Source organism: Ovis canadensis, chromosome 15, assembly GCF_042477335.2.
Source record: "Ovis canadensis isolate MfBH-ARS-UI-01 breed Bighorn chromosome 15, ARS-UI_OviCan_v2, whole genome shotgun sequence".
In the NCBI taxonomy this organism is placed as follows: Eukaryota; Metazoa; Chordata; class Mammalia; order Artiodactyla; family Bovidae; genus Ovis; species Ovis canadensis.
The window spans coordinates 31,539,535-31,557,732 of NC_091259.1; the positions used below are offsets into that span (position 1 = coordinate 31,539,535).

Below are 18,198 nucleotides of genomic sequence, written 5' to 3' on the forward strand. Positions count from 1 at the left end.
TCAATAAGAGGGGTGATCTATTTCAAAATGCAACACGTGTATTTTGGTTTTAGACTGAGGCCGGGCCTAACCTTCTAGAGAATTAACCTATTTACATACCCCCAGGGTATAGGACTAGAGTCTTGCTGGTAAGGCAGTTGTGGTGCTGAAAAGGCTGAATCTTTGTCATTGTATGGAGAAGTAATAGAATACCTTTATTTTTATGTTTTTATGTTATTTACCATTGAAAAAAAAAACCAGTCATTCTCCTTATATATCTGTACACATATTTATGTCCCTATATTTAAAACCCAACACATTTGTGAAGAAGTGTAGTGTTAGCTGCTCACTCATGTCCAACTCTTTGCAACCCCATGACTGTAGCCTCCCAGGTTGCTCTGTCCATGGGATTCCCCAAGCAAGAACACTGGAGTGGGTTGCCACTGTGCCTGTATGCAAATATACATATATAAAAATACAGGAAAGAAAGAAGAAGCAAGAAGAATGAAAATGAGACATGCTATTTAAATAAACTGGAGGCCGTGCAGAAGCTGGTGAGCAGGTAGAAGAGGACATGAGTGAGTTAAAAGAAGAGGGTGATAAGAGTGGGGTGGATGGTTACCAGCAACCAGATGCTGATGTTTCTGATAAAACATAACAACATGTCTTAATAGAACAGGATTTAATCATCAGACTCTAATGGTCAGAACACAGAGTGGGAATCCAGAGATCACAGTGGGTTCATTCAAATCCCTCCATCAACTGTGTGTAGCCCAGCTACATGCCAAGAGGAGAACTGGTCCCAAGGGTGCAGAGATCGAATAGAGCGCTGGTATTTGAGAGGCTTATAGGTTTAGGAAGGGTGCCGAATAGCCTTTTAGAAGCAAAGGTGTGTGGTGAATATTCCTCATGTTACTCAAAATTAGATTCTGCTTTGATTTTTAGATTCTGCTTTGAAGAGCAAGTACAAGGAAGTAGCCCAGGGTCAGCAAGGATGCTGTTTTCTAAAGCTCATCAGAGCTGTTTCTTCCACAACTGACTGTTGTATTTTACAGGAGAGTTGGTGAAGTCCTGTTCAGCCCACCATCCAATTCTCTGACATCTTGAAAAACCATCAGGTCTATCCAGAGGTCACATCCCCATCCCACCCCTGAGAATACCCCCTGGTCTAGGAAAGAGGAGCACAAAACTCTCCTTGATTTTCAAGGGCGGGGTGGGGGGGGCAGTGTTATGAGTTTTTCCTAAGATTAATCTTTTTCCTGAGCTTCAGCTTGAGATATGAGACATCTGAATGAAATCACCCCATTGTTTGTTTCTTGTATGTTTAACTTATGTGGTTTTTCTCTGTGGTCACTGAGATGGGGCCAACTTTAGCTTAACAAATTCCTAAAGGCAGATATACTAAATGCTTTCCAAATGTTTCCATTGTTCCATAAAAAAAAAAAAAAGAAAAAACTATTTACTTCCCAGCCTGTTGAGGAAAGCTTGTCCATCAGCCTATTATGAGGGTTGCATCCCCAGTGAAAATTTAGTGTGTGGAAGGGTGTGAAAGTGATATCCCACGTCAGTTCACCAGGAATGATAAACTTGGCTTTGAGAGATTGGAACATAGAGTCCCGCTGTGTCTTTTCCAAACTTCTGAATACACATTCTTGTCTGACAGTGTGGTCGAGATCACTGCAGGATCACAGGTTATGTTATCTTCAGCATATCCTGAGATATGTTGTCCTGACCACACAGATTGCGTGTTTAAACATCTTGGGTCAGAATGTTTGCACTGCGGGTGTTTTTCACACTCACGGGCTGAGTAGACCTGGTGTAAGCTGCTGCCCACGTTGGGTGGCTTCAAGGGCATCAGCTCTTGAGGCCTCTCTCTTTCTCAGCTCCACCTTACATGGTCTGAAATTTCACCAGGAAAGAACACAGAATACCTTATCCTAGGATTGCCACTGCTTAAAATCATCTGGGAGAAGGAGCCTCACGTTTTTCTTACAGTTTGTAAGGGAACACAACCCTGAAGGCCGCAGGTGGAATGAAGATCAGACACCCTTGTGGGCAAAGAAGGGAAGGTGTCCAGGGGAGGGGGAGGTGGGTTAGGCTGATTCCCTGGGGCAGGCTCAGAACTGACTGCAGCCCGAGGGCAGGGCGGCCAACTTGAGCCTGCCACGTCCATGTCTCCATTTCCCACTTTCTCTCTTTGATCCCTGTCTCTCTGGCTGGTCACCTTCAGATTCTTCCTCCCTTGGACCCTCCCTCACTCCGTCTAAAGGGATGCCTGCAACAAAAGGGAAAGAAAAATGCACTAGAGGGGAGTGAGTGGGAGGAATGCTATTTTAGAAAAGAGACTATAAATGGAGAGTGAATCTCTCAAAAGCAGTTTCTTAAAGACTGTGTGGGATTTAAAGTCCAAGAAACAAACATGAGGTAGACCGTGCAGAAGAAATATGTGCACACACCATGCTCACGCCACAAATGTCCTTTCTTCTTCATCCCACCTTTTCTATGCCTCCATCTTAGAAGGAAAAAAGTGAAGAAGTCACAGGAGAGCCTGAGAGCAGAGGAGAGTCAGGGAGACAGAAAAAGGAGCCCAGTGGAGAGAAGGCACATTGTTTTCGTTTAGTCGCCAAGTCGTGTCCGATTCTTTGCGACCCCACGAACAGGGTCCACCAGGCTTCTCCACCCATGAGATTTCCCAGTCAAGCACACTGGAGTGGGTTGCCCTTTCCTTCTCCAGGGTATCTTCCCAAACCAGGCATCAAACCACATCTCCTGCATTGCAGATGCTTTACTGCTGAGCTATCAGGGAAGCCCTGGAGAGGAGGCACATAGGAGGAATAATAAAACACCTTAGGATGGGACAGCTTTCATGCTCCAAGGGCGTGCGTGCTGTGCGTGCTAAGTCACTTCAGCCGTGTCCAACTGTGTGACCCTATGGACTGTGACCCATCAGGCTCCGCTGGCATGCCAGCAGATTCAGAATGAAACCGGGCTTCAGGGCTCATCTCCCAGTCCCAGACCCAGCCTCTTGTCCTTAGAAAGGGTTTGGAGTTTCAATGTGTGTTTCATCAGCAGGATGATGAAATCTGGGGGAATAATCTGACTACCTAGAAATGTAACTGCATCCAGGCTAGCACTGCCTTATCTCCACCGGGCTCTTCATCCTGGAGGCCAATTAGCAAACTTGTTAACACTCTGGTTTTCTGTAAGTTCCTGACAGGCCTGGGCTTGAGCAGATACACAGTAACCAAAGCCAGCCTGCCTGCTGGGATCAGGAGAGAGAGCTTAGTAAAAAAGAAAGAAGGCTAATTTCTTCCTGAGCCCTCAGGGTGATCCCAGGACAGAAAATGTTTGCTGGCTTTCTGAAGCGTGAGAGCTCAGATTAAAGTCCAGAGAGTGATGACGGCATGGGAGATGAAGGCGGATCGCACTGTTCCAGGATGGCTGACCTTTGAAGAGCTGACGTGCATTCGTCCAGTTTTCATCAACCCCCTCTCCTGCTGCTCATGCCTGGCCAGAAAAAGCAGGCTGTTGGCGACCCCCTCTTGTAGCCCAGAATTAGGGCTTGAACATTAGGCAGGACAGTAGTGTATGCTGGAGCTGTTCCACCAGATTGCAAGAGCTGATTGTGAGTATCTTTTCCAGAGTTATATTCAGAAACATCACTCTGGTAGTGGGAAATTTCTTGGTTGGAGTATTTACACCACAGAAATTAGCAAGTGCTACAAATTAGAGGACTGCCCTACCACCAGGAGGGCTTCCCGTGGCGTTAGTGGTGAAGAAGTAAGTGAAGTGAAGTCGCTTGAGTCCTGCCTGACTCTTTGCGACCCCATGGACTGTAGCCTGCCAGGCTCCATCTGCTAATGCAGGAGACTTAAGAGACACAAGTTTGATCCCTGTGTCAGGAAGATCCTCTGGAGGAAGAGGAGGGCATGGCAACCCACTCCAGCGTTCTTGCCTGGAGAATCCCATGGACTGAGGAGCCTGGAGGGTTACAGTCCCTGGGGTGGCAGAGTCAGACACGACTGAAGTGACTGAGCAGGCATCCACACCACTAAGAGCCAGATACCAACATGCCACTGGGCAAGAGACAAGTGTGATGAAAGCCTACCATATATTTTAAAATTATGCATAATTATGCATTTTTGGAGAGCGGTTTGAGGGAGGGGGGCAGCCTTCTCTGGTGACTCAGAAAGTAAAGAGTCCTGCAATGCAGGAGACCCAGGTTCCATTCCTGGGTTGGGAAGATCCCCTGAGGAAGGGAATGGCAACCCACTCCAGTATTTTCGCCTGGAAAATTCCATGGACAAGAGGAGCCTGGTGGGCTACAGTCCACGGGGTCTCAGAGTCGGACAAAACCGAGCAAATAACACTTTGACTTTCACCCATTTTTAATTAGAGCCTCATCTTATGTTCTATGAGAGAGTATGTTTATGTGGGTACCCCCCAACTTGACTCCCATGTAAACCATTCACCACCATTTAGCTGTGAAGTAAAATGAGAACACATTTCCATTTTCAAAGTTTGTTTAAGAATTTTGCAGCAAGTTGAAGGAAATCAGGTCTGCTCAGCTAAACAATTTGGTGTCTGTTGATAGCCAAATAGCCTGGAAAATTATCTTTGCCTCAGCTCACCCACCGTGCAAGGCATGATGCTGACAAGCTGACTGCTTCCAAAGGTCTATTGTGTGAGACTCAGGGGTGCAGTGGCAAGAGAGCAGGTATATGATTTAGGCATCTTGCTCTTTCTTGCTATAATAAGAACACTGCCAGACAGTCTTTCTGTGGTTTTTCTATCAACTCTGAGGTCATTTCTTCTCTCCTGTCCCTCGGGGGCATGTGGTATAGAGTGTAGACAGTCACCAATTAGATTTTAGAAAGAGCTTCCAACCAACCACATGGAAATTTCAAGACATATGAGGGTGTCTGAAACCAAATCTCCTTAGCATGAAATGCTGAGACTTCCTTTGATTTTAAGTGGTGTGTCTTTAAATATGGAGACACATGGTTTTTGTGACAGTGGGTCTTCAAGTAGTATCTTGGGAAATAGGAGAAAGGAGTTCGGGAAGAATCCAACTCATTAATATTCTCAATTCAAAGAATGTTCATACTTAATCCCTGTGATCTTTTGAAAGAAGATCTTTAAAAGGAGAAACCCAGGAACTGGAGTCTGTGACTTGTCCGGGATCAGCATGCAGAACAGGACCCCAGAGACCCGGGCAGCACCTGCCTCAGCTCTCACTCCCGCGGGTGTGGAACGACAGCTCTCGCTCCCGCGTGTGTGGAACGCCAGCTCTCTCCCGCGTGTGTGGAACGCCAGCTCTCGCTCCGGTGTGTGTGGAACGCCAGCTGTGGCAGGCGCTGTGCCAGATACTCTCCATGCTTCTTAGGTCACCTGACTGGTGCTGAACATCTGCTGGGACAGGTGCGACAACACCTGGAGGATGACGAGGACAAGGAGACCCTACCCTTGTCCTGAAGAGGCTTCCAGGCTCATCCTGCAGATAAGAAATATGGTGATGCAGTAAAATGAGCGTGTTGAGGGCTTTGGGTTTTGAGGGCTTCCCTGGTGGCTCAGTGGTAAAGGATCTGCCTGCAACCCAGGAGCCACAGGAGATGTCGGTTTGATCCCTGGGTCGGGAAGATCCCCTGCAGGAGGACAAGGCAACCCAGTCCAGGATTCTTGCCTGGAGAATCCAATGGACAGAGGAGCCTGGCGGGCTACCTTTATAGTGTCACAAAGAGTCAGACACAACTGAAGCAACTTAGCACGCACACACGCCCTTGTGGCTCAGCGATAAAGAATCTACCTGCCAACACAGGAGACATGGTTCGATCCCTGGCCCAAGAGGGTCCCACATGCTGCAGGGCGATTGAGCCGATTGCACCCCAGATATTGAGCCTGTGCTCTAGAGCCCGGGAACCACGATCACTGAAGCCCTCGTGCCTAGGGATCGTGCCCCACAGCAAGGGAACCAATGCAGGGAGAAGCCTGCGCACCACCAGCTGGAGAACGGCCTCTGCTCTCTGCAAGCACAGAAAAAACCTGCACAGCCATAAGTAAAAAAACTTTGTTTTTTAATTCTGTTTTTAAAATAAAAAAGAACTTTGGAATTGAAAGGCAGGAGAAAGCGTATCTGATGGAGACATTTGGTCATCCCCAGGATTCCTCCTTTGAGAAGTTTTAGCTAAAGGAAGAAAATAAACCTCTAAAGATAAAGGCTACAGGGTGGAGTTTTTCCTTAGCATGAGATTTAGTACTAAAAGACTCGCAGGCTATTTTCTGCAATAATGACCTTTCAAAAAGTTTAATGTCTAGGCACCTAGCCCCGGGCAGAGCGCCCTTAAGGAAAGCGTGGGTATGATGTGTGAATGTGCTGGCCAAGATGGACTTTCCCGTAGCATTGCCATTCACTTCTCTCTACCCCAAGAAGAAACAGCACCGACCTGTACTTAGAAAAAGGAGAAGAAAATGGTCTCCCGTTGGAAACCCTACCACATCATTATAGGCGTCATGGTATAAGACAAAGGAAGTAGACTTGGGAGCAGAACAATCCTGAGTTTTCAAATCCAAGCTCTCCACCCCCAACTTAAATATTAGCTGCATAATGTTGGGAAATCCACTTAACCTCCTGAGGCCTCAGTCTCCACATCTGTAAAGTGAGTAAGAATGGATGTAAGTTTCAGTCACTCCATCAGTGAGTGTGCAAGGACAGAGCTTCATCATCTGGCCAGAGATGATGTCTGGCCCAGACATCATGGTTGGGCTGATGAAACACTTGGTCGCTGAAGGGAGTGCTGTGCCCAGACAGGGGGCCTTATTCATAGAGCTCTTTCTCTTTATTACTTGATAGAAGATCCCTGATCTGGAGTATCCCGATTCTTCTGCTGGGGCCTCTGTCATTTTCTCAGTTTCACTAATACTCTAAAGACAAGTTCCTACTAGAATGAGTTCCTCCTAGGCCCGGAGAATCTTCTTGGAGGCATTTGTGAGATCTGGTGTGAGCATGTGTGTTGTGGGCAGATCCCCGGGCTGCCTCTCGGACACTGTCAGCCTTGTGCTTCCAAGCTGCCCCTCTCCTGCTGCCCAAGTCAGCAGGGTGCCCTGAGCTCTGCTTGGTGGGCCTTACATGGTCTGGCTTTGGGAGGTGCAGGTTCTGACACCCAAGTATCTGCTTTGAGTATGAATAAACTTGCAGTGGGGCTTCCCAGTGGCTCAGTGGTAAAGAATCTGCCTGTACTGCAGGAGACTCAAGAGACATGAGTTTGACCACCTGGGTGGGGAAGACCCCCTAGGGGAGGAAATGGCAACCCACTCCAGTGTCCTTGCTTGAAAAATTCCATGGACATAGGAGCCTGGCAGGCTACAATGCAAAGAGTCGCAAAGAGCCGGACATAACAGCACATACACACAAGCCTACAATGATATGGCCAGATTTTCCTTAAGGAAGTGTGTTTCATGTGGTTCTGGGCCAAGTGGACTTCCCTCTCCTCACCAGAAGCAGGACTGGACCTGAGAAGCAACCAGATTCCTGGTGATGCTTGACTGGTCCAGCCTCTCTGATTCTCCTCTGATTTCACTGCATTGATGGATAGCCACCAGGGTTTAGACCAAGGGACTCCACTCCATTTGACATACGAGCCTCCAGAGTTTAAACATTCTTGGAAGGAAATTGCTTGGCCACTTTACCTTCAGAAGGTATTTCGTGAGATAGGCCCTGGGGGTACATTCTCATGTCTAAGTAGCTTGCTACTGCATAAACCCGAGAAGAAGGGGAAAAAAAGACAAATGGAAACAGCGATTTCTTTCTAGGTCCTTCGTTTTCTTAGAGCCTTTGTGGTCATAATGTTAGTTGGCAAAATACAACATACTGTCCTCAGAGTTATGCATATCTCTTCCCTTAAGTCCACAGGGATAGCTTATCACTTAAAGAAACATTAAGCTTTTTTACTGTACCCCATGGGGAGTAAATGTCTTGATAAAAGAGTGGTCCGCCTTGTTTTCTGTCTCCAAAGCACTCTCCTACCAGATGGTGACGCGTCCAAGGATGACTGGGAATGCACTGGAGAAGGGCCAGGCTCCACTTGTCAAGCTCCCTCTTGTCAGCGTCGTCCTGCAAGGGGGCGGGAAGTGGGCTTGCTCACCCACCAGGCTGCCCCGAGGCTGCTTTTCTGGGCTCTCATGGTGTAATTAATAGCTACCAGACACTTGCTTTCTCTGCCTTGCATTGGTGGCTCAGATGGTAAAGATTCTGCCTGCAATGCGGGAGACCGGGGTTCAATCCCTGGATCAGGAAGATCCCCTGGAGAAGGGAATGGCTCCCCACTCCAGTATTCTTGGCTGGAGAATTCCACAGACAGAGGAGCCTGGTGGGCTATATTCCATGGGATCACAAAGTCAGACACGACTGAGTAGCCAGCACATGCATGGTTATCAGGAAGGATGACAGCCACCCCTGCTCGGGGGTCGACTCCATGTGCCAGGCGCTTCGTGGATCGTTTTGCTTGTGTGCCCCTCCACTGCATGGTGCAGAGAAGACCTCCATCTCTGCCTCACCAAAGAGAGGAGCCAGGCATGACTGGGACGGGGATAGAGGTAGCAGGCGTGTAGTGAGAGGAGAAAGACGTTCCAGGCTCAGTGGGTGGCAGCATTCCCCGTGGTCTTGTTGACTTGGACCTGAGTTCAGGGCAGCACTTCCTCTGTACTCCAGGACCCCGGGCTTCAGGAGGCAGTGCTGGCCACCCTGCGGGGGCTGGGCCTTCTAATGAACCGCCAGGATCAGTGAGGGTTGGCTCAGGTGACAGGGGGGCCTGTGCCTACAGGTTCAAGCCCCCCGCACCACCTGGCAGGACTGGGACCAGCCAGCCTTGGCAGGAAGATGGGGATGCCCCTGGTGAACTGCCACCTTGGCCTCAGTCATACAACCACAGGATAGAATGAAACTTAAAAATCGTTAGTCCAACCCCTTCTTTTTCCACATGAGTAAACCAAGACCTGGCAAAATAAAAAGACTTGCCTCAAATTCTGGGGGTGTTTTAGGGCCAAGGTTAGACACAAACCCTGCTTTTCTGCCTCCTTTTCGCCTGCTTCCCCACATTGCCACCCTCTGTGGTTTATCCTAACCTTGCAGCAGGGGCCCCCGTGCCACTGCACAAATGAGGCAATTAGAATCAGAGTGCAGCTCTCCTTCTGGGGTGGGCAGTAAGGGGCACAGGGATTCTCCTTCTGCCAGACCTCACGGCCTCACTCTTAGGAACTGACCCAGGCATTTACCCTGAAAGCGTTTTTAAAATACATTTTTTTTTTTAACCAAGTCATTTAAGAAACAATCTTCACCTTGGGAGATAAAACGTAAATGAAAGGAAGGTTGCTGTTAGGTGGTGGAGAGCATTTACTGGAACCTGCTGGGTATAAAACTAAGTACAAGACACTTTGAAATTGCAGAAAAGCCCCGACCTCACTCTAGGTAGCTTACCGTCTGGCTGTTTGGTGTGATTCTTTTATTCCCCTGTTTTTCTTCCACTTTGAGTCATCTCTTAAATATTATTATTATCAGTTTCTGATTTTAAGGCCAGGAAGCTTTCAGCTACGGATTATTTAACCAGCCAGAGGCTGAGCACTGGGGGCCTGCCTCTGCTCATGTTCAGTGGCCACTTGGAAGGTAAATGAGTCCCCATGTGGCACCTGGGGTCTCCCTCTGGGTCTCTCAGGGTCCTCAGGAGAGTGAGCAGGGGTGACAATCTCTTTGGGTAGATTGAATTTCTCCTGATAGCTTAAAATAACGGAAACAAAAGGTTTACAGGAACATTTTCTTCTGTATTTCCTGCATGTGGGAATATGTTTGTAGGGAATGTGTAAGCCGTAGAGATCTGCATCAAATGGGCAGAAAGATCTATAAGTTGGGTGGAGAGGCATCTGCATTTGTGCAGTGGTTACGAATTTCCACATTTGGGGAAGAGTTCGTGGAGCACCAAGTATCTTTTTCTTTTCAAGCGACACCTGTGTTGTATGGAGGGGAAAAAAAATCAACGAGCAAGCATAGGGACATTAATAATAAATCATCATCTTTTACATCTAAGAGGTGGATTTGTCCTCGGGACTCCGCAACTTTTGAAAGCAAGACGAATTCAGCTAGGAATTGTTTGAAACAATTGGAAGTTTTCTTCTATCAGGTTCCACAGGGGATTGAGAGGCCTGTGTAAATGTTCCTGTAGAGGTTTGAAATCCATCAATATCACAGAATAAAGGTAAGAGGCAGGTAGTTCCTAATACCTTGGACGGGAATGTTTTCTAGGCTGAAAGATTGCTGAGTAGGGCTGAGTCTCCTTTTTAACTGACCTTTTGAGGATATTATAGGAGGAATTCATCTTTTACGATTTAGAGCTAATTTTGGGATTTCCAAAGTCTGTTTTTATTTCAGAGCCTAGAAGTCTCATTTTAGGAAGATGGTGTCTGATGTCTCATGCCTCCCCTTATCTCTCTTTCCTCTTACAGTTAACAGGAATCTGCCCTGAGATTCATGAATAGATGTCTCACCTACAGCCACTTAGTGACCAGCACATTCATGTGGCTTATGCAGGGGACAGTTCAGGCTGACCAGCTTAGCAAAGCAAGAGCAAGACTGCTCAGCTGACCACTGACAGTGACTACGACCTTCCATTTGTAACGGCAGGTTGTCGTCCTGGGCTGGGTGAACCCGAGAGCGTCACACTCTGTGTCAAGGGCAGTGATACCCCATTGTAACTTGCTGTCCTTTATTGTTATATCCATTTTGATCGGAGGGCATGTCTACTTTTAGAAAAAGTGATGTTTATTATATTGGTTTTGAGTTCAGGGTTATACTTTCTAAAGAGCTAATGTGACAACTTTGAGAAGAAGCGCATGAAATAGGAGTTTCTACAGAGCCGTGTCGCATTGCTTAATGTGATAAATAAACATGTATTAGGGCAACACAGTGGCTGTGAACACCAAAACTTTGGGCAGTGGGCTTCCCTGGTGGCTCCGTGGAACAGAGCCCACCTGCCAATGCAGAGACATGGGTTCGATCCCTGGTCCGGAAAGATTCCGCCTGCCATGGAGCAGCTGAGCACGTGCACTACAACTAACAAGCCTGAGCTCCAGAGCCTGAGAGCCCCGAGGATTGAGCCGCACGCAGCCATTACTGAAGCCCGCAAGCCCGTGCTCCGCAACAAGAGAAGCCACCACAGTGAGAAGCACGCATACCACAGCTAGAGAAAATCCCACGCAGCAGTGAAGACCCAGCTCCATGAAGAATAAATAAAATCATACAATTAAAAAGATAATAAACTTTGGGCAGGGCCTTGAAGGGTTTGGATGGGTTTGATGTTTTTGCAATTCATCAGTTACGCCAGGTTAATGAGTGAGTAGGCCAGAGAATCTTCACTTGGCTACGTATCAAAATCATCTGAGGAGTATTTGCACATTGGAATCACAGGGCTCCGCTGCAGAGGGGCTGAATCAGCAAGGAACTCTGACTTTCACCAGCCATCCAGGTCATTCTTAAGCACGTGACCTGACACTGTTCTGGGGCCTGGACGCCTGCATCCCACGCATTTCAGAACCGTTACATTCCTGTGAACCTCAGAAAAGAATAATCAGAAAGGGTCTTCAGTTAATTCAGCACATCTTTTAAGGTGTACAGTGCGCTGAGCACTGAGGATGTGGAGGCTCAGTCCTTGATGGAGTTCGGTCACTGAAACAGATGCTACTTCATTGCCTTATAAGACAGTCATGTTATGATGGGGGTCAAGTTCATCACCATGGAGATAGGGAGGAGGGACTGATGACCACACCCCTTTACTTCCAGATCCAATTCTGTTATGGCTTCCCTGATCTCAGAGGATCCTGGGGCAAGATTTTTTTTTTTTCCTTTTTTTAAAAAATATAAATTTATTTATTTTAACCAGAGGTTAATTACTTTACAATATTGTATTGGTTTTGCCATACATCAACATGAATCCGCCACAGGTATACACATGTTCCCCATCCTGAACCCCCTCCCTCCTCCCTCCCCGTACCATCCCTCTGGGTCATCCCAGTGCACCAACCCCAAGCATCCAGTATCATGCATCAAACCTGGACTGGCAGTTCATTCCTTATATGATATTATACATGTTTCAATGCCATTCTCCCAAATCATCCCACCCTCTCCCTTTCCCACAGAGTCCAAAAGACTGTTCTATACATCTGTGTCTCTTTTGCTGTCTTGCATACAGGGTTATTGTTATCATCTTTCTAGTGAAGTAGTGAAGTCGCTCAGTCGTGTCCCGACTCTTTGCGACCCCATGGACTGTAGCCTACCAGGCTCCTCCCTCCATGGGATTCTCCAGGCAAGAGTACTGGAGTGGGTTGCCATTGCCTTCTCCAGGGGATCTTCCCGACCCAGGGATTGAACCCGGGTCTCCTGCATTCCAGGCAGACGCTTTAACCTCTGAGCCACCAGGGAAGCCCTTTCATCTTTCTAAATTCCATATAAATGTGTTAGTATACTGTATTGGTGTTTTTCTTTCTGGCTTACTTCACTCTGTATAATCGGCTCCAGTTTCATCCACCTCATTAGAACTGATTCAAATGCATTATTTTTAATGGCTGAGTAATACTCCATTGTGTATATATATATACCACAGCTTTCTTATCCATTCATCTGCTGATGGGCATCTAGGTTGCTTCCATGTCCTGGCTATTATAAACAGTGCTGCAATGAACATTGGGGTACACGTGTCTCTTTCAATTCTGGTTTCCTCAGTGTGTATGCCCAGTAATGGGATTGCTGGGTCATAAGGCAGTTCTATTTCCAGTTTTTTGAGGAATCTCCACACCGTTCTCCATAGTGGCTGTACTAGTTTGCATTCCCACCAACAGTGTAAGAGGGTTCCCTTTTCTCCACACCCTCTCCAGCATTTATTGCTTGTAGACTTTTGGATCACAGCCATTCTGACTGGCATGAAATGGTACCTCATTGTGGTTTTGATTTGCATTTCTCTGATAATGAGTGATGTTGAGCGTTTTTTCATGTGTTTATTAGCCATCTGTATGTCTTCTTTGGAGAAATGTCTGTTTAGTTCTTGGGCCCATTTTTTGATTGGGTCGTTTATTTTTCTGGGATTGAGCTGCAGGAGCTGCTTGTGTATTTTCGAGATTAGTTGTTTGTCAGTTGCTTCTTTTGCTATTATTTTCTCCCATTCTGAAGGGGCAAGATTTTGACAATAAAGACCAGGGGAGTGCTGGCTCAGCCCTCCCGTCATCCTGGTTGACTTTCCCTTGGAAGAACAGAATGCGGCAGGGTCCCTTTCTAGAAAGTGTAAGGAGACATCACATGCTCCATGCAGTCTGGTCTGTGCCAGCCCTCTGTGCCCGTAGACAGGGTCTCCTGGGAGATCTAAGTGTGGCCTCCAAATCCAGTGTGTGCAGCAGGAGGGAGGAGGCTGCTCACCCTTGGCATGGCCGTGAAGCTGACGTCACAGCTGGTGGCTTCTGGGAGGCCATGGGAAGACAGCAGGATCGGCCTGCCGGGTGCTGCTTCCCAAGGTGCTTTCGAGGCCCTGGTCACGCGACACTCGCATGTCACCCAGGCGATTGCCCCTCTTCTCTCCCTGAAGGCGCTTTCCTTTTCGACCTCAGCTCTCAGCTCTCTTCCTTGGCTTGTTCTCAGCTTTGTGGCTCTGGTGCCTGGTCTCTAATGGAGTTTTCCATCTCTGCACTGTACAGCAAGGCCTGTTGCTAAGAGGCAGGAATAAGTCAGACTCTAGCAGATTTGGCTGTGGGGAAGCTGCATCCAGTCCCCTTGATTTCCGTTCTTGGTCTCTGGGTCACTCTCCCCTGTGATGTTACAAGAGTCTTGGTCCAAGACAAAGGCCAACTCAAGGCTTTGAGCCCATTTTGGTCACTCAATAGCCTTGCTGCAAGGGTTCAGCAAAAAAGGAACGTGGTACAGAGAGGGTACAGAAAGGGAAGGATGTCTTCAATGCGAAGTCTTTGTTTTCAGCTCATAAGCCACCTAGAGGTTTGGGGGAAAGCCTTGGTGTTTTCATCACCTCTTCTTACCCAGGAAGCAGGCAGATAACTCACAATTCAGTGGCTTTTGAGATTGACATTGCAAACTGGGGATCTTGGGGAGGGGGTGTGTGTGTGTGTTGGTCATATCTTAAAGGCTATTCAAAATGTGTCATCTTGTCTGAACAGACTCAGTGAGAAATGCTTCATAAAATGTAAATCCATGTGTAGACCCCATAACAGAAAAGAGAGGGAGTAATCGCTTATCCTCCAGAGAGCAGGATGAAATTCAGAAACGGATTCCTTGCCCCCAAGGGAGTTTAGGGGCTGCTGATGGAACTGCGAGCTTTTTTCACTAGCCATTTATTCTGGCAGTTGTGACCCTTTAGGAGACTTGGTTGTCAGGTTGTTCCCGGTTAATGGCTTTCTATAAGATACTGGCATCTTAAAGGCCAAATAGTGATGCTGACAGCTATGACTTGTTTACAGAAATAAAGGCAGCTGCCTTGTTGCAAAGTAAGGTATGATGCAAGCATGGGACTGGATACCCATATGTATCAGTGCTTTTGCTTTTTGGCCTAGTTTGTTGCTGGGTATGTAGGACTTGTGTCTGTCTGTCTTACGGAAGTATGCAGATGGCCAGCCTTGAGAACTGGGGTGGGCTGGGATGGGAAAGAGGTGACTGAAGGGGAAAAAAGGCAGGGATTCCACTTGACCAAAGACAGGCCTGTTGGGGAGATCTCAGCCCACGTGCAGTGAGCGGCCCATTCTGTCACAATCCTCGATGCAGAGGTGGCTGAGTTACCCCCAGGATGACATAGTCATCCTGGCAGCAGACAGATGCGCTGCTGCTTCTAAGGCAGCCGCAGTCGCAGCCTTGACTGTGTGCACTGTTGCAGCTCTCAGGATGGAGTTTGTTTGGGGAGTTTCTGGTGGGGAAACCGAAAGTTACATGAAATACGAAACAGCGTCATCGCGTGTGAGCTCCACTCACTTAAGTATGTTCAGATCACCACTGGTCCGGGGCTTCTCAGTGTTGACGCTGTTAGTCCCATTTGGAACAGAAATGAGTGCTTGCATTCCCAAGTTTAGCCTCTGATGAAGCAGACTCTGTTTTTAAAGAAGGAAAATTCAGTGGTTAGTGCCCTGAGTTCTTTTTAAGGCATCCAGTTTTGCCTGGTCACTGTGACTTGACATCATTTTCAAAGTTCAGAAGTTAGTTCCAAGAGGAATTTGCTGTCTAAGAAGAAAAGGTGAGGAAGGAGCAAGTAAGTGAGTGAGTGTGTGTGTGTGTGTGTGTGCTACCCTATGTCCTGCCCAAGTCCCGTGTTAGACTTGGCGCTGGAGCCACCAGGCAGGATCACAGTGGACACTAAACTCCTATTGCCAGGAAAGGGGTTTGGTCTCCTGAAGTTAAGAGGAATTTTTCCATGAACCTTCCCTAAAGAGAATTTGTCTCCTGACAGGTTTTTCCTTCTTTTGAGCTAAGGATCCAGGAAGAAGGGTTTAGTTATTTGATTTTAAAGTTGCTCATAGAACTAGAGTTTGTCACCTTGAAGGGGAAGTTAAGAAGCGTTGCCTTTGTGAAATCCTTCCAAAAAGATTCTGCCCCCATCAGACGAGTTTGGCTTCTGTTTGTTTCTCATGGATGAGCGTCATATCTGCCTCTGACCTTTGAATTGTCTCCTTGGGATCCCACTTATTTTAGTCCTTGAGCATCAAAGGCCATTACGACATGGTGCCATGGGGGGATTCTCTTTAATCTTTCTGTCTTTGATTTCACAGACACAGATTCAAAGACTCTTCTGCCTATCAGATAAAGCAAAGTGAGTTTGTCAAGGACAGTTGGGTTTGGATTAGGGGAGAGAAGGAGTCTAAGTGAATAATGAAAGACCTTAGTGATGCTTGCTTAAATAAAACCGTACTACAAAAACAAAACCCAGACAAAAGTCTGTAAAGGGTATCATAAGGATTTCATTCCATATTTAATGTTTATGACTGATTGGCAGTTCTTCAGAGATGTAGCATTATTTTGGGCAAAGAAGGAACATAATTAATACACGTAGATGGTCTCAGCTATCAAGATGAGTGGGAGCCTTGTGCATTTGGTTGTTTTTTCTCCACAATTTATATTTTGCCGAATGTTTTATTTTCATTTTAGATTCAAGGGATCCGTTAACAAAAGAAACCACTTGTTACACACAAGTAAACAGTTTCAGTTTTTTATAGAAGATCATTTTCTTAATTTCAATATACAGTCATTAAAAGAAAAGAAATAGAAACAATAGAGAGAAGTATCAGCGTATATATCAGTGTATATCACCAGATTGAGCCAACACCTACATCCACACGTGAATAGCCCTGAAAGTGAAAGTGAAGTCCTGTCCGACTCTTTGCAACCTCATGGACTGTAGCCCGCCAGGCTCCTCTGTCCGTGGGATTCTCCAGGCAAGGGTACTGGAGTGGGTTGCCATTTCCTTCTCCAGAATAGCCCTGAGAAATCCCACATTAACAGCAATCTGGAGTCTCAGCTGAGAGACGGGTCCTGGGCGGTATGTTTTTCCCCTGGGTAAGACTTCAAATTGCAATTTGGGGGCTCCCACTTATAATCCCAGACCACAGTTGATGTCATTAGTTTGCACGCAAAAATGCAGCTCTGGTTTTCCTTTAACTTTTACAAGCTGTTTGTTTCACCTTGTGAGTCATAAGACTTCTTAGACCCTGGTGGGGAGGGGAAAGCAGGGCTGGCCAGGCCCTCAGGGGCTTAAGAGATTCCAAGACCCACTCCCTTTCTTATCTGAAGCGCCACCTGACTTGCTGGTGTGCTTGCAGGCAAGTATGTTCTCCCCTACTTCTGAAGCCTGAACAAGATTGAACATTTCCCTAACAACCTCCCAACTCCTGCTTGACAGACCATGTTTTCCCAGCCCTCCCAAATGAACTCTATCTACATCTTTCATTCATTTTAAGTTGAAAAAACTGATAGCATCATGGAGTTGCTTGCTATTACTAGGCACACACATCATAAGATAGAAGTACCAGAATGAAAATGGCGTATCAGACCCCAGCATGGGACTGGGGAGCCCCAAGGGGCTCTTTTGGGTCCCTGAAATCACACTGTGTGAAGACAGAAGGAGGCCACAGATATAGCCAAAGGACTTTTAACTGAGAGTTGGAAAGTCATGTTCTGGATGATTGTATGGATGGATGGATCGTAAGGTTGGCAGAAGCAGTACCACGCACTCAGAGCCAGGATGTACCTCAGATGCTTTAGGACCACCGCACAGCCACCTTCTGCCACCATCCCTTCTCTCTGCCACCCCACCTGGGCTGGGGCTATCCTCACGTCTGAGTTCTTAAAGTCGCTCAGTCATGTCCGACTCTTTGCGGCTCCGGGGACTGTAGCCCACCTGGCTTCTCCATCCATGGGGTTTTCCAGGCAAGAGGACTGGGTTGGGTTGCCATTTCCTTCTCCAGGGGATCTTCCTCACTCAGGGATGGAACCCAGGCCTCTCGTATTGCAGGCTGACACTTTAACCTCTGAACCACCATGGTCCCTTTCCTCTGCCACCCCACCTGGGCTGGGGCTGTGCTCACGTCTGAATTCTTAATAAGCCACGATAGTGGATATAGCATTTCAACTCCTACCCTAATTGGTAGTAGAGCCAAATGATAGCTTTCTTATTTGTTACCTAATTTAAAAGCTATCCCAGAATAGTGGATATACTATTTGTTAAATTATTATTATTTTAATAGTTGAGTTTTCTTCTGTGTAATGTGGACATGTTAATCAACATGTTAATCATGTTAATCAACGGGTCAGGCACTGTCTGGTGAGGGGTGACTCTGGAGAATGGGGAATGGACTCTCGACCCCTTGAAAAGAGTTATTACCTCTACTAGGAATCTCTTTACCATCATACTCTACAGATGACCTCTTAAGGAGAGGGAGTCCTTTGAGAGAATACTGGCTGAGTAGTTACATGAATAATCCAACTCAGATGCACACCCTACCAAGGAGCAAAGAGCCAGTCGCAACTTAAATATCAGCAAAGAATACTTTTAATACTCACATTTTAATAAGGGATGATATGGCTTACACTGAATCCAAATTGGAGGAATCAGAAGTGACCCGTAGATGGAATGTCCAACTCACAGCCTCTTCCTGATCCCTGTTGGCGGCTGAGCTCTGGTGGCTGCCTGATGGCAT

At 47.0% G+C, this 18,198-nt stretch overlaps 1 protein-coding gene and 1 non-coding gene across 19 annotated transcripts in view; one reads left to right on the forward strand and one right to left on the reverse strand.

Annotated features, from left to right (window-relative positions):
- Positions 1 to 18,198, forward strand: part of NCAM1 (neural cell adhesion molecule 1) — a 368,148-nt gene that overhangs the window by 260,643 nt on the left and 89,307 nt on the right. The gene's annotated exons all lie outside the window — the stretch shown is intronic.
- Positions 12,371 to 12,442, reverse strand: TRNAS-GGA (transfer RNA serine (anticodon GGA)). Its single transcript has one exon. It is a non-coding gene; the product is annotated as a tRNA-Ser (tRNA).